Source organism: Cupressus sempervirens, chromosome 6 (assembly GCF_028749045.1).
Source record: "Cupressus sempervirens isolate cs-2001-9-10 chromosome 6, ASM2874904v1, whole genome shotgun sequence".
NCBI classification, from domain to species: domain Eukaryota; kingdom Viridiplantae; phylum Streptophyta; class Pinopsida; order Cupressales; family Cupressaceae; genus Cupressus; species Cupressus sempervirens.
The window spans coordinates 145,134,363-145,150,484 of NC_143123.1; positions in this window are offsets into that span (position 1 = coordinate 145,134,363).

The window sequence follows — 16,122 nt, forward strand, 5'->3', positions numbered from 1 at the left end:
TTCCAAAATTTGCTTCCAAATTCGTCTCTCCTGAGAATGAACCTTTATTTAGTGATAAGGAATTCTCTAACAATACAAACATAGTCATCATTAAAGACATCACGTTAACATTGTTATGAAGGAAACCACATTTACTTATTAGGAATCATCAAGGCATCATTAACAACATATGAAATGAAATCAACTAAGCAAATATATCCAATACATTTATAATCCAAGTCATGAAATAATATCATAATATTGTAAATCTAGTATCTCTAAAACTAATCGATGCATAAAATCAGCCTAAAAGAATTTGACAATCAGAACATAAAAGCAAACTATGGGTGGGCATTACATCCACCACCCCTAAAATTAGGCTTACTCTCGAAAGCCAATACAAAGAGGCATGAATCAAATGCAAAAACTCAAAACTCAATATGCAGGTCTTCATAGACCATTCCCCACTGTAAACTTAAAGTTTGCATGCCTCTTACTCAAAATTGAGGTGCACGCTTAGGGCAATTGGTTTCTCTATGACCACGTTCTCCACAAGAGTACCAATCTCCACTAAAGCCTCCCTTAGCCCTAGATGAATGTGACTGATGAAAATTACCAACACTAGCATCCTGACTATGACCTTGAGGAACTCGATCCAACCTATTGTGCATAGTACGCTTTCAGTTGCAATATTTCCCTGATTGTGAACCACCACTGTTACCATGGAAGAACTTTCTTCTTGGTTTCTCCCAATTACCCTTGGAGAAGTTAGGAGGATTTTTAGAACTTCCAGCTCCTTGAGACTAGTTATCCCTAGATGCTCCTAAATAATGTGACCCTCTAGCCTAAACACCTAGTAGGCCACCTTGACTCAAAGTCACACTCTTCTCAGCCAAAGTAGCTCATGATATTTCATCCTTAAGGGTTTTAGGTTGGAAGACCTTAACACCCCCAATGATGTTAGCATTAAGTCCTCTAATGAAATGTTGGACCATCAATGGTGAACTATCACTAACTCTTGCATAAGACATAAGCTTGAAGAACTTACACTCATACTCCACCACAGTCTTGGTACCCTATCTCAAGTCATGAAGCTCATTCACCCTTTTTTTTAGGCACTACTCTGATAGAAATCACTCATGAAAATGTTGGAGGAACAACTCCCATGTGACAATTTTCATATTTATCCCAAGTTTCTTCTCCTCTATATTCCACCAAACCACTCTAAAGAGCTTTAAGTGGGTGATGGCATATCTTGCTTTGATGTTGGAGTCAAAGTCTTGCATGGAAAACATCTGTCTAGTGTGATCAACCAATTCTTAGCATCATATCCAGTACCTTCTCTATTGAAAGGTTTGACCTTGACCTATAGTAGGTCCTTCATCTAGATGGACTAGCTAGACTTCCTTCTACTCTCTAGGTTCCTCCCTCTAGGACTCATGGACCTTTCTCTATCTCCATGCTCTGAATGATGAGCTCTATCCTGCAAGGGTAGGCATGCTAGGATCTCCTTTACCAAGTACCTAGTGACTGATCCTTCTGTCTTAGCATGTCACTTAACACTATCATCCCCTCTAGCCTCTTCCTAAATAGGGTCCCCTAAATGGACCAAGGAAGGGATATGGTGACTAGCTCTCCCATGACTTCTACCATGTCCTGAGCTATGATCCCTAGTAATGGATCTAGAACCAAAAGTCATCTCTCCTACAACACCCAAACACAAGAATGACATCTAAGAATCCATCATAAACATAAGGTTGTAACTTACCAACATAAAGCAATAATCCAGAAAATTGTATAAGTTTTATAAGTTTTCTAGTTCCATGTTCAGAATTTGTATTGTTTTAGAGTTTGTTGTTCAACAGTTTGGTTTTGAGTATGATGTCAATATATTTTTCATTTAAATAAGTTGCAAGTTTACTAATTGCTCAAGTGATGGCGGACATTATGTCGAGAGTTCCCAATGTTGAAACTCAAGCTCTAAAACCAGATGTAATGCCCCACTCGAGAACCCAAGAGAAATAAACCTAACATGTTACAATGTTTATTGAACTATTTTTTTATTTAAAGGTTTGAACAACATCAAGATAAAATTAATGCAGAATCAATATGAACATATACATCAAATACACATTAGCAATTATAGATACAGTTTCAATTCCTCAAGGGTTCCTTTACTTTGAGTCACATTTAAGAAGTTTAAATTAATTAGTTTAAGTTTCAAGTACAGTGTCTCCTAAACATAAAGAAATAACAGATACATAATCACATAAGCAAAGCATAAGTATAATTGATACAATGAAATTGCATTCAATTAATAACATCCACTGCACATGTCGCAGGGTATGTGAGAATAAATACAATATATTAGAATACATGATAGCATTATTACATCAACTAAAATGCAGTCTCTGAGATAAGAAATAAGAACTATAAAGGTACCTCTTCTGCAACAAACATCAATCAACTGACAATATGAAGGGGACCCAAATGGTAAGAAGACACTACCTCTTGACTACGTGGTTACCTAATTAGGCTTCCACTCCCACCGTGTAGGGAAGATAATGAATGATCCACATACAACTAATTAAACATTAAACATTCCTATGCATGGAATTCCTAATAGCCAAAACTACCTCAAAGGTAACGCATGCTACTCAAGAAGATAAAATAATTCAAAAAGAAAGAACACTCAATCCAATACCAACATGTCATAACCAAACATCATACATGAACCAAGTATAAATCGAATACCAAGATCATAAGATAAAGTCAATGAAAGATATTCAACCCAAGTCAAGAACCACATTTCAAAAGTAGATCATCCATGAATCACCAATCATCATCAATGAAAGTAAATAACCTCAATAAACACATCCAACAATAAGTACACCACCAAAGGTAGAAAAAATCTATAGAGGAGACTCAGGCTACATACTAGGGAGTGTCATCACATGGTAAAACTACTTAAATTACCCTAGACTAGTCTCTTAATAGACCCCAGACCCTCAAGCGGTGAGTTACCCTGGACTAGTTACTCTGAACCCTAGACCCTCAACATGACACATGTGGAACCAGAAAACCCTCCCAAGAAGATGAGGCAACCAGTTATACCATCATCCCATTCCCATTCTTAGTCTATACAAGCACTCAAGGCATGGGTTGGGCAAATATCTCTAACTTATCTTTTTAGTTTGTTTCCCCCAAAAATATTAATTACTAGATTATGACTTGTTACATAACTTACAATAGGTTACCTTGGAACTAACCACTTTGGTTCCTAGACCCCTATTGCAAGCCACTCCCAAAGACATGTACCTAGACAACCTCTCCTAAGAACATAAAACATGGTTGTGTCCCATACCACAACAACCATAATGATCAAACTCAATTCCTTAACAGGAAACCTAAAAATAAGTTGGTTCTCCCTCCCAAGTACACATAAATGCTCCATAAAGTAAACCTCATAAATATAATTTTCAATTTGAATCACAAAACACATCATGACATCTAGCCACATAAATGGTATAAAAGAAATCTCACAAAGCCTCTGGTGTACATCGTAGACTGGTCATCATCTAATCAACTCCAAAACCCCCAAGGCATAGACATTACATAGAAAACTTAATAGTCTAATAGTTTGGTCTGATTTACAAAAAAAAAAACATAAAGTTTCAATTTACAATAAGGTTTCAATCTTTGTCTCAATGTATATTTTAAGTAAGAGAGATTCTCAATTTTACCCTACAAGTTAGTCCCCTCATTTATTTGAATCAAAAGTAGCAATCACCCCATTATATTTAAATCAATTTCCCTAAAATATTCTAAGGATATTCATTTATTCAAAATAATCTTTATTGATTTTAAATAAAATAACTGTCAATTTTATTAAAATCAAAATCATTAATAATTCAATAATTTATATAACTCCATTAACTAATTAATCTTAGTTAAAATTATATTTAATTATGTTAATTAATAATTATATAACTACTCTTATTAGTAAATCAACATTTTTTTTATTTGACCAAATTCATCATTAATTAAATTTAATCAAACTAATTTTCAATTAAATTAATTAATAAATATCAACTAAATATTTATATTAATATATATTTTTAAAATATTAATGAGAAAGATTATTATTAATTAATAATTTATATTTAATATTGTTAATATAATAATAAAAAATTATAACTCATTAACATTAATATTTAATATATATTAATTAACATTTATTATATATTAAATAACATTTAATATTTATTAAATGACATATTAATACTAATTAATAAACATTTATATTATTAAATTTTAAAAAAACTATTATAAAAAACTTTATAATATATAAAAGATATTCAAATTTAAAAGCGATTTTAATATCACTACAAGTGGCCTTTAATAAGACGTGTGGCATGATTACATCAGTCGTGCAGCAGTTTAATTAAAAAGTGCCCCCCCCCCCCCCCCATCATAGGCAGGTATGCTGTGATTCCCTGCAATCGCATGGCGAGAGCCGTCGAACAATGGTAAGTAAGAGGTAAGTGGGGGGTGGAACCCACCTCCTCCCATGTCAAATTTTTTTTTTTTTTTAAAGTTTGTTTATTTAAAACATATTAAATTTTGTTTTAAAATTTTTATTTATTATTATTTTTATATCATTTGTGAATATAGTTTGATAGAGAAGATATAATAAATCATTCAAATTTCTAATTTTAAATTTTCTTTTTATCTCGGACCCTACCCAAATTTAATTTCTCAATTCCATTTTAATTCAAACCCAAGTCCCAATTTAACTTCAAAATTCTTGATTCCACTAAGGGAGGATTGCAATGATATTTTTAATCTCCCATAACCAGATGAAAACAATGTGCATGCTCGAATTCCAAATTAAAAGAATGAAAGATTTGCTTGCAATGAAATATAGACAATCGATTCATAGTCACAAAGAAGATAGAATTATCTAAATAACATAATTCTAACTGGGTGAACAAAATTCAAGAACCAACCTAGTTCTAATGCTAAAATCACGACGCCCAAAAGATTTGCGAGAGAATTCACTTCTATCCAAGAACTTCTCTCTAAATAATTTTCCAAAATTTCTCTACCAAAATTTGCTTCCAAAATTCATGTCCAAATTTGTCTCTCCTGAGAATGAACCTTCAATTGGTGATAAGGAGTTCTCTAATGATACAAACACAGTCATCATTAAAAACATCATGTTAACTTATGAAAGAAACCACATTTACTTATTAGGAATCATTAAGACATCATTAACAACACATGAAATGAAATCAACTAAGCAATTATAACTGATATATTTGTAATCCAAGTCATGAAATAATATTATAATATTGTAAATCCACTATCTCTAAAACTAATTGATGCATAAAATTAGCCTAAAAGAATTTGACAATCAAAACATAAAAGCAAACTACAGGTGGGCATTACATAACTCAACCTTTCTCTAGGTGCTATGGTTATCTCTTCTTTTCAAATCCTCTTCATCAATTAACTAAATGATATCTTTCAGACCAAAAAGCAATTGTCTCACTAATAGGTAGTAGGTTTGACATCATTGACAAATAATGATTGTTCCATTACAGATTCTTGCACTCCAAAATAATCTTATATCAACAATATCCCTCTTTGGTATTGATGGCAAACCAATACCAACAACAATGCTAAAAAGAAAATAAATATTTGAAATTTCTCCCTCTATTAGTATATGTCCTTCCTTTGTGTAGTGTAATGTGAGCTTTGTCAAGCTCATTTTACTGTATCTTCTCCCTCTTAATTTGAGTACTCTTTCATTTCAAACTTTAAGTAGATAGACAATTCACTATAGTATCAATGTCTTACTTGCCCTTAGGGCTTCTTTTACATACCAAATAACTAAGCCTTTCTCTAGGTGCTATTGTTATCTCCTCTTCTCAAATCCTCTTCATCAATCAACTAAATGATAGCTTTCAGATCAAAAAGCAATTGTCTCACCAACATGTAGCAGATTTGACATCATTGACAAAATAATGATTGTTCCATTGTAGATTCTTTCAATTCAAAACAATCTTATATCAACAATCTCCCTTTTTGGAATTGATGGTAAACCAATACCAACAACAATAACAAAAAGAAAATAAATCTTTGAAATTTCTCCCTCTATCAGTATATGTCCTTCCTCCATGTAGGGTAATGTGGGCTTTGTCAAGTTCCTTTTACTGTATCTTCTCCCCCAAACTTATATCTTCCTCAATACTTTGTCCCTCTTACTAGGTAGATGTATTTCTTCATTTTTATAGTTTTATTTCCCTCAGTAGGCCATTTCTCCCTCTCTCTTTAGGTCATTTCTCCCTCTTTGAAAATAATGTCAATGACTTGTCAACCCTATATGTAGATAGAATCAATTCCATATTCTCCCTCTTTCACTTGTCATGTGACTATAAATTGGATAATTTAGCTTCTTCATTACTTTAGGTAGCTTCTAACATAATATCCACTACATCAAGTTGTAAGATACAGCCTTCAGGTGAGTTGATTTAGGTCACTACTTATGCTTTTAAAGTATCTTCAAACAGGGGTATCACCCCTAGTTTACCTCTTAGATACTCATGAGCATCCTTAGGTAAAGCTTTTGTAAAGATATCAACTATTTGCTCTTTTGTATTCACATATTCCATCTTCACTTCTTTATCTTGAACTAACTCTCTCATGTAATAATACTTGATTGCAATGTGCTTAGTCTTTATGTGCATCATAGAATTCTTTGATATATTGATAGCACTTGTATTATCACAGTAAAGTACCACAGGTTCAATGATTTCCTCCTTAATACCTTTGAGTAGTTGTTTTATCCATACAAGGTTTGTACAATTTATTGTAGTAGCCACATATTTAGCTTCAACAGTAGATTGAGATATGCAATTTTGTTTCTTGCTAGTCTAGGTGACCAACCTCTTTCCTAAGAAAAATGTTCTTCCACTTGTTCTCTTTTTGTCATCAATGTTTCCAACCCAATCAACCTTAGCGTAGACTCTCAACTCAAATTTCTCAAATTTCTTGTAGTATAGACTATAGTCTTTTGTTCCTTTCACATATCTCATAATTTTCTTAACAACTATTAAATGATTCTTCTTAGAATTAGCAAAGAATCTTACAACAATCCCAATAAATAATGCAATTTCAGGTCTTCTATGTACTACATATATAATTTACCAATCATATACTTGTACAATATTTGATTCACATTAGCTGAATCATCATTCTTTGAAAACTTGTGTCCTATCACCATAGGTGTGCTAACTGATTTGGAATCTTCTAATCCAAAAAATTTTAATATTTCCTTTACATACGTAGATTGGGTGATGCATATACCATATTTTATCTGATATACTTGCAAACCAACAAAGAACTTGATCTCTCCAAACATAGACATCTCAAATTCTTTCTTCATTTCATTTGCAAATGGCTTACATAATCCATCTTGACCTCCAAATGTGATATCATCAACAAAAATTTTAGCTAGTAAAATACCTTTACCTCATTCTGTCTTCAAGCACAAATTATTGTTATCATCAATCTTCTCAAATCCAATCTTCACAAGATAATTGCAAAGTCTTTCATACCATACTCTTAGGGCTTGCTTTAAACCATATAAAGCTTTGTGTAGTGTACATACCATGTTCTTGTTGTTAACATCAACAAATCCTTCTTTTTATTCTATGTAAACCTCTTCTTCTAATATGTCATTTAAAAATGTTGACTTCACATCCATTTGATAAACTTTGAAACCTTTGTATGCAGAGTAAACAAGTAGAGTTCTTACTCCTTCCAATCTTGCAATAGGGGCAAATGTCTCTTCATGGTCTATTCCTTCTGGTGAATACCCCTTGCAAACTAATCTTTTGTTATTCCTTGTGACTTCATCATTATCATCTAACTTGTTTCTATACACCCACTTAGTTCCTATCACATTTTTATCCTTTGGTCTAGAAACTAGAGTCCGTGTCTCATTCTTCTCAATCTGCTCAATCTCTTCTTTCATGGATTTACTATAGTCCACATTTTCTAAGGCATCTTTCATTGTCTTAGCCTCATGCATGCTCAATAGATGTGTATCACTTCCTAGCCTATTTATTTTCATTGGTATAGCATCTTTGTCTCCAATAATTTGTTCAACAAGGTGATGTCTTTTGACATACTTTGACAATCTTGGTTTTTCTCTACCTTCCACATTAGGTTTGTCAACTTCTGAATCACTATGTACTTATCTATCAAGTGATTCAACATCTCTTTCATTTACACTTGTCTCAAAATTAGAATGTGCCTCAACTTCTATTTGCAACTCAGTTCTTGAATGTAGCTCAATTCTTGAATGCAACTCGACATTCATTGTATGTGACTTAGTAGTCACTAAAACTTGTTGTTTATTTGTAACTTGGTTTACATCATCTTCATCAACATGCATACCTTCATAAAAGTATACAAAATATTTGTACTCCTCTGGTTCCTTTATAGGTTCAGCTCAGTTTACCTCTATATATTCATCAAACTTCACATTTACACTTTCCACAATTTTTTTAGTGTTAGAATTTAAACACTTATAATCTTTACTTCTTGTGGAATAGCCAAGGAATATACCTTCTTCACTTTCAGCATCTAATTTACCATTCTTGAAATCCTTAAGAATGTAGCGCTTGCTTCCAAATACCTTAAAATATTTTACATTGCGTGAGTATCCATACCATAATTCAAAAGGTGTTGAATAAGTACCTTTCTTGACTTTCACATGGTTCAAGGTATAGACAATTGTACTTACAACCTCTCTCGAGTATTTCAAAGCAAAATTCTTCTCCATCATGAGTGTCCTAACACAATCTATTATAGATTTTTTCCTCCTTTCAGCAATTCCATTGTGGAGGGGTCCTAAGTGTAGATGTATATCTTTTGATTTCTTTGTCATTACAAAACATCTCAAACTCATTTGATGTAAGTTCTCCACCCTTGTTGGATCTTAGGCATTTTAGGCTTTTGCATGTCTTCTTTTCAACTCTAGCTAAATACTACTTAAACATTTGGAAAGCATCAAATTTTTATTTCAAAAACATAACTGTCGTCATTCTAGAATAATCATCAAAAAATAGGATAATGTACTTGTCACCCTTGTAGCTTAGCATATTAATTGGTCCACACAAGACTCTATGAACAATCTCAAGAGTTTGTTTAGATGTGTGAGCCTTAATCTTAAAACTAGATTTTGTCATCTTCCCTAACTAACATTTTTTACAAATTATATTGTCAAGTTTCTTTAACTTAGGCAAACCTCTAATTCTTTTCATGTTACTGATACTCACTAAGTAATCAAAGTTAACATGACATAACCTCTTGTGGCATAACCACACATCATCAAATTATACAACAAGACAAGTAGCATCATTTATATCAAGATAAAATAGATTACCTCTAGTTTGATCACCTTTCCTAATTAGTTTCTTGTTTGTGTTCTATATCTTAGCTATCTTGTTCACAAACTCAACTTTGCAACCTAAACTATTCAGTTGTGATGCACTCAAAAAATTATAGTTAAGTCCTTTAACATAATAAGCATTGTCACACATAATCTTTTCTGTGAGTTTGATAGATCCTTTTCCTTTTATCAGACAAGGTGCAACATTACCAAACCTTACACTATTTCCATCAGAATAATTCAAGGTAATAAACTTACTTTTACCTCCAGTCACATGATGTAAACATCCACTATCAATAATCCATTTGCGACTCTTGTTCACATAAGACACCAGTGTAGTTGCCTCATCCTCATCAGATTCATCCTTCATTGCAACATACACCACTTCATCATCATGGTCATTAGATCCATCTCTAGTTTCTTCTTCTGCAATGAAGCAAGACTTATTGCATTTATTTTTGTAATCTTTGTTGTCTTTATCTCTTTTACTTATGTATTTGTCTCCACTTCTATTGTTCTTCTTCTCTAGACATCTAGTAGCAATATGGCCAACCTCATTGCAATTAAAACACATGATATGTAAATTACATTTGAATTTTCTTTTGTCTCTATGAAATATCCTTGCTAGGAGTTCTTCAAGTTTTTCTACTTCTTCCTCATCACACTATCACTAGAAACATATTTGACCTTTTTCTTCTTCTCTTTAGGTTCCTTTAATGATAGTTTAGCTTTGAAAGTAGATTCAACATTGTTAGATTTGAAATTATCTAAATTAGAGAGCTCAAAGGTAGTGAGCCTACCTACCAAACCTTTAAGCATTAGATTAGAACCTGGTATACATCTTAATTCTTGTATGGCATAAAATCTAATAGCATAAATGGACATCAATATTCTCAATACTTTATTTAGTATAGTCTCATCATCTATCTTACTAGTAGTTCCTCTTATAGAATTAACAACATCTTTTATTCTGGATAAATATTGAGCAACATTTTCACCTTGTTGCATCCTCATGTCATTGAACTTACCTCTAAGACTTTCAGATTTGGCTCTCAAAACTTTTGTATCTCCTCCATAAATGGTGTGAAGAGCATCCTACATCTTTTTTGTACTATCACAACCCTTAATGTCATCAAACTCATAATAAGTTAGGGCAGATGCAATCTTCAACATTGTCTTATTGTGTTCCTTTTTCATTTTCACATTAGCTATTAGGGCTCTAGTAGGATTGACATGCTCAGTGATAATGGTAGATTGTGCATGGTCTCTAAGACCTCCTAGGTGTAGCTTCATTAGACTTTTCCATGTAGGGAAGTTCTCCTTATTATACTTGGGTACCTCTCTTTTTGACATCTTGATCTTTTGCTTCTAGTACCTTCAAACTAGTCCTCTTAAGCACTATGGTACTATGATACCAATTGTGAAAATTATTTAGAATAATTGCAAGGGGGATGAATCAGTCATCCAAGGTCTAGATGTACAAATACAACTTTTCAATGCTTAGTAGACCCATATCCATAAAGCTTTATTATGCATGCATCCACTAGATCATACAATACTTAAACTCTCAGGTTATTGCCCTAGGTCAAAACAACTTTGTAGAAATGTAAACTTGAAACATAACAGATTCAATAACACATTTGACACAAGGATTTTATGTGGAAACCCATTTGGTAAAAAACACCAATAACATGCTACTAATTCTCACTCTTCTAAAGTGATGCCCTATGAAAGGCCAACCCTATTAAAGATTATAATACACACTATTAAATTTGACATGGTTAGAGGATTTCAATTACCCTATTAGGAGTGAGACTTGTTAAAGGACTTTAGACCATTCACTTAACATGTCACCTGATTAAAGGATTTACAAATGATTTTTAGGTCAACTTGAATTCAAAGGATTTATCCTAGACTGATACAATGATTAGAAAGTAACAGTATGGCTTGATTTGATAACAAATTACAACTCACTTGCAGATTACAGATCTATGTTTTAGTCCTCCATTCTGCTTGGCTTTCACACACTTCAACTCTGATAGCTTGTTTTCCCTTCAAGCATTCATATTCTTAAGCCTTCTTGATTTGCATGTCAATTTCAGTCTCCTTTGTTTGGTTATTGAATAAAGTAGTACCCTAGACTCTTTGTCTTCCTTAGGTTCTTGAACATGACAACCTTTTCTTTTGATCAGCTCTCTCTATAAATAGAGATTTAAGATCTTTTTTCACTTAACCACAATCATCCACTTCCGGGTAAGGTAGGATTAGGTAGGATACAATTAATCTACCCACTTTTCCATTTGGTTCCTCTAAAAACTTCTTCTACACTCTTCTTTGAATTCACCACAAAATGGTTTACCTTGAATTTAGTGCCATTGGCTCATCATAGTTATCTTCCACATTCTTCATGCAATTCAAGAAAATAAAACAATTAGCTCAGATTCATCAAATCTTTGATTTAACACAAATACTAGCAGTTGACATCAATATGTTGTCACTCATCTTCTATACTATTCTTTCACTTGGTCAACACTAGTTTACTCAGTAGACACTAAAGTTTACTGATGTTTGGCATCAACTAAACTTTACTCGACATATAATGAAAATCACTTGGCTTGCATTGATTTTCATCTTTGCTTGAAATTTCTTAATTTTCACTTAGCTTCCACTAATTTCTATTCAACTTGCACTGACTATTCGGCAAGTATTGGCAGACACATTTCATACTTGATCTTCTTCTAGTCTTAACTTGATTAATCTTTCATTTCAGACTTTAAGTAGATAAACAATTCACTATAGTATCAATTTCTTACTTAGCCTTAGGGCTTCTTTTACATACCAAATAACTCAACTTTTTTTAGGTGTTATTGTTATCTCCTCTTCTCAAATCCTCTTAATCAATCAACTAAATGATAGCTTTCAAATCAAAAAGCAATTGTCTCACCAACAAGTAGTAGGTTTGACATCATTGACAAAATAATGATTGTTCCACTACAAATTCTTGCACTCCAAAACAATCTTATATCACCAAAAAATGTCTTTGGTGCACATCCTAACTTGGACAACTAAACAATCCACAAAGAAAAACCATAACAAAAATAAACATTACAAGACTATAAATAGAATATTTAAGAAAATATAAATTTTCAGCCATATGATTTAATTCCATCGTTTTCTCTTGTTTAGTTTGAGTCATAAATATGTGTTTAAAAATAAAGCAAGAATATACGTGTTGCTATAAATTGTTGTGCTAATATACTTATTTAAATCAATAAGTATTTGAATGTCAAATCTCTTTGTGCATATTAAATATTGTGCAATATTATCATTTTATTAATTTAAATAATCTTATACCATAAATAATATAATTGATAACATAAATATATATTATTAGAATAAATATTAATATCAATTCAATTCTAAAATATTAATTTGACTTCTATTTAAGTCCAATATTAATATTTACTTTTCCTTTAATTCACGATGCAATTAGAGATAACTCAAACTTGAAATTATAATTATAGTTGAGTTATCTACAATTTCTTTATTAATATCAAATGTTCATAACTAGATGATTATATATTGAACTCAACTATAGCTTCTCTTAAAATATAACTATATCACAATTATATATTTATTAATTTATAACTCCACTTGCATTAATAAATATATAAAAAGTTATATCGCACTAAGAGTTTTCAAAGTAATTGATATTAAAAACCCACTTATAAGAAAATAAATAGTATTCATTTATTTAATTTTCAAAATAAATAAATAATTTTTTTATTTAATTTTTTTTGAAATTAATAATTAATCATTAAAAAAAATTCCTTTTAAATAAATCCAAAAATTAAATTATATATTTATAAAATAAAAATAAACATATAATTTGTATTTTTGCATGTTTTTGATATCTCAAATCATGTAACCATACTATACTTAGTTTTTTTAATTTTTATCTCTAGTATATTTGTTTTCACATGCATGCATAAGTTTAGTTACAATATGCTTTCCTCTCAATTAATCGTTTACTTTTACAATAAATTTTGTAACCAAATTATTTTAGATGCAAGAAGAATATTTATCTTTATTTAAAAAATTCATGATAATCACATGGTTCTAATGACAAATTTAAAGTTGAAACCTTAGTTATTCAATTTGTTATTTTCTTCCAATTTTTCATAATAGAATTTTCGTTATATTAGAAAGGATTTTAAAATGATACAATAATAATAATTTTTTAGATTTTTCTACAATTTTTCTCAATCAAATTTTCTTGCTTAATAAGTTTTACTTTTTCAAAATTTACAACATAATTCTTTATCCAAAAAATCAATACAATTAATTAATAAGCATTATGCAAGCACCCAAGAAGACATGAAGTAGATAGATCTTTGAATAAAATTCTATAATGGGTTTTCAAACCCTCCCTCAAAACCACAGCTAAAATATGAGACAATGTGTGAACGCATGCAAATTCAAACCCTCCAAAACTTTTAACAATCCTCTTGATCCAATTTTGAATACTACTCACGAAACCCTGTATGTGTAGAAATGACCTCAAATCTCTTAATAAAACATTTAACTCTACCTAAGGTTTCAAGTTTTCAAACATGTAAATGTCTCTCCTTGAAATAAACTTTTATTATGTAATCCTTTCATGCACACTTTAAAAACTTTTTAATTAAAATATTCTTTTATTTTATTTTTCTCCACTTTATTAATCAATGCAATCACTGTTTAAAGCATAGTTCATTATTTATATTAATAGTAATAATTAAAGCTCATTATTTAAATGCAACTCTAATTTAATTATTATTAATTAAATATTTATAATAAAGCTGTCGTGCTCAAACTACGAGGGCAAAAACACACACACTTTTTTTTTTAAATTAATAATTATAATTAAAATGCTCTAAGTTTGATATGGTCATATACACAGATAAGGTAAAGTTTCTCTACTTTAATCTAAATTTAATTACATTTAACTAACTTTAATGACTCCTTCTAAAACATGCTTTAAAAAAATTTACTACTACAAACAAATATATATATATATATATATATATATATATATATATATATATTTTAACAAGCATAAATAACCAACTAAATAATTAAATCTAACATTAACTAATCTAAACTTTAAACTAATTCTAACAAACATAAAAATTAAACAAACTAACTCTATAAAATAATCTTAATATAAACTAACCTATACTACCTTAACCCCTCCTCCCTACAACTACCCCCACCCTACACCTACCCCCTACCCACCTCTATGGGCAGCGCTTCCCAAGGAAGCGTTTCCCAAGTGCTGTCCTTGGGACAGTGCTCTGCCCCACGCTGACAGGTGCAGACCCCAAACAAAGGTGGGCGGCTTAAGATCTATATGCATGTTTTAATACATTTTCAACTTGTTGAAAGTCCAAGAAGAAGGTGAGCGCTCCATATGATAAGGGGTAGATGGGAGATGGGATGTGGGGGACAAAATGATGTCACCCTCCCACATGCAAAAGACTTTAATTAAAACAAAAGTCCACTTTAATTTCAAACCAAAACTGACGTCCCTTATGGAGGAGAAGGGTATGCATTAACTCATAAAGTTTTATGGGTGAAGATATGATGGGATTAAATATATATATATTTGAATTTCTTTTTAAAACTTTATCATGTAAATTATGCCTTAACCTGATTTTATTTGCCACAAAAAAATTAAATTTAAATGAAAAGAATATTTAAAAGGATATTCTATGTTCATAAAATTTTAATTCTCAAGCCCATACAAAAGGTAGAGAGTTTTTACTCTCTTGGAGCACATTTTTGCTAGTCATAAAATTTTCTAAGTATAGATTTAGAGTCATATATATATATATATATATATATATATATATATATATTGACAAGCTTTAAACATTGATACAATGATTTATGTTTAAAAAAAAATACATGATTAAATTTGATCTCCTAACATCCTGAATATAACTATTAACTATAATCCTCTTTTCTTTTCTTAACATAAATTTTTTCATTTTAATCATATAATGAACATATAGAGAACTTGAAAATTTGCTCAAATCAACTAAATCTACATCCATGGTTTAAGTTTTGTTTTCAACATAAAGGAAAACCTTAAAAATTTTACCCAATTAAATCAACACCATTTCCATCTTATTTTGATGTGCATCCATCCAAAATAAAGTTTACAAAATTTAATCACATGACAAGCAAATATGCTCAAAACACCAATTTTATTGGCAAACCTGATTCAAGGCTCAGCCGGGAAAGAATCAGGAAGAAAACTTGGCTTCGTTGCCAATTACAACAAGGTTTTAAAAAAATACAATTTTACAATAGGATCTCAATCCCAAATTTCAACAATTTAATCAAATTTTCTTCATGACCCTAATCAATAGATTTATCATATTTTCTGCAACTCATTTCTAGAACCATGGAGGAAGCAAAATCTGATCAGGTGACCCAAAATCATGACTAAGAACACTTCAAACACATGCATGCTCATACAAGGTTTTCACAAAAAGATCCACAATGAATCAACACTAGGGAAAGGTGGATTCTTCCAACTAGGAGAAGTTAAGCACAACACCAAATCAAATGCCCAATCGGGGCTATTAACCAAGAACTTCTATTCTGTCTTTTAAACATGCCATACTCATACC